Source organism: Lipotes vexillifer, unplaced genomic scaffold, assembly GCF_000442215.2.
Source record: "Lipotes vexillifer unplaced genomic scaffold, Lipotes_vexillifer_v1.1 scaffold251, whole genome shotgun sequence".
Taxonomy (NCBI): Eukaryota; Metazoa; Chordata; class Mammalia; order Artiodactyla; family Lipotidae; genus Lipotes; species Lipotes vexillifer.
The window spans coordinates 473,298-474,689 of NW_006770868.1; the positions used below are offsets into that span (position 1 = coordinate 473,298).

At 40.8% G+C, this 1,392-nt stretch overlaps 1 non-coding gene across 1 annotated transcript; it reads right to left on the reverse strand.

The window, feature by feature from the left end:
* Positions 1–521: 521 nt before the first annotated feature.
* TRNAG-UCC (transfer RNA glycine (anticodon UCC)) lies at positions 522–594 on the reverse strand. Its single transcript has one exon. It is a non-coding gene; the product is annotated as a tRNA-Gly (tRNA).
* Between the last annotated feature and the right edge of the window lie 798 nt (positions 595–1,392).

Genomic DNA, 1,392 nt, shown 5'->3' on the forward strand with positions numbered 1-1,392 from the left:
TCCCGTTCCGGAGCCTGTGCTCCGGACGCGCAGGCTCAGCGGCCATGGCTCACGGGCCCAGCCGCTCCGCGGCATGTGGGATCTTCCTGGACCGGGGCACGAACCCGTGTCCCATGCATCGGCAGGTGGACTCTCAACCACTGCCCCACCAGGGAAGCACAGCATATAGTCTCTTTATTCTTGTACAAATGACCATAATTTGTTTAGCCATCTCCTATTGAGGGATATTTGCATTGTTTCCAATCTTGTGCTATTACAGATAATGCTACATTGAGGAACACTTTTCATGTAAGGGATTATTTGCATATGTGTAAGTATGTCTGTAGAGTTACTGGTTCAAAGGGCAAGAGTTTGTAAATTTGATTGATAGATATGAGAATGGCTGTTTCACCATATTCTTGCCCAGATAGTGTGTTATAAAACTTTCTGATCATTTGTCATCTGCTGATCTCAGTATAGTTTATTTTGCATGCCTTTTTTTTTTTTTTCTTGGCCGCGCAGTGCGTCTTGCAGGATCTTAGTTCCCCGACCAGGGATTGAATCCGGGGCCCCAGCAGTGGAAGTGCTGAGTCCTAACCACTGGACCAACAGGGAATTCCCCACATCCATCTTATTATAAGAAAGATTGACCACTTCTCATATGTCTAAAAGCCATTGAGATTTTCTTTTCTGTGGACAATCATCTATATATCCTTTGTCAATTTTTCTGTTGAACTCTTGTCTTTTTTCTGATTGATTTGTAGGGACTCTTTGTATTTTAGGGAAATTAGTACTTTGTTTTATGAGTTGCAGTTTCTTTTCCCCAGTTTCTTGCCTTTTGACTTTGCTAATGGTAGTTTTTGCTAAGCAAATATTTTTGGTTAGGAGTTTCTGAATAATGTGTCTTAGTAAAAAGGACCTCCCCACTCCAAGATTATGTTAAAATTCCCTGATAAGTTTCTTCTAGTGCTTTTATGATTTTGTTTTTACATATTTAGATTTCTGATTCATTTTGAATTTATCCTTGGGTATGATCCAAAGTACAGTTCCATCTTCACATTTTTTTCTAGATAGCCACCGTTTATTCTGCAATTCACCTTTCCCCCTACCGATTTGAAAGGCAGTCTTTATCAAATACTAAATTCCCACATGTTCTCAGACTTATTATACAGGATTTTTGAGATTATCTTATAAAGTAATAATGGCCAAGCAGGAGCATATGTATGTGTGTCCTTTAACTCATTAACTTAAAATTGCAAAGGGAAACAGTGACTACTTTGCCAAATCAGAATACATCAGAATCGAAAGGCTTTTAGGGAATTCCCCGGCAGTCCAGTGTGTAGAGATCAGTTCTTTCACTGCTGGGCTGGGTTTGATCCCTGGTTGGGGAGCGAAGATCCCACAAGCCACCTG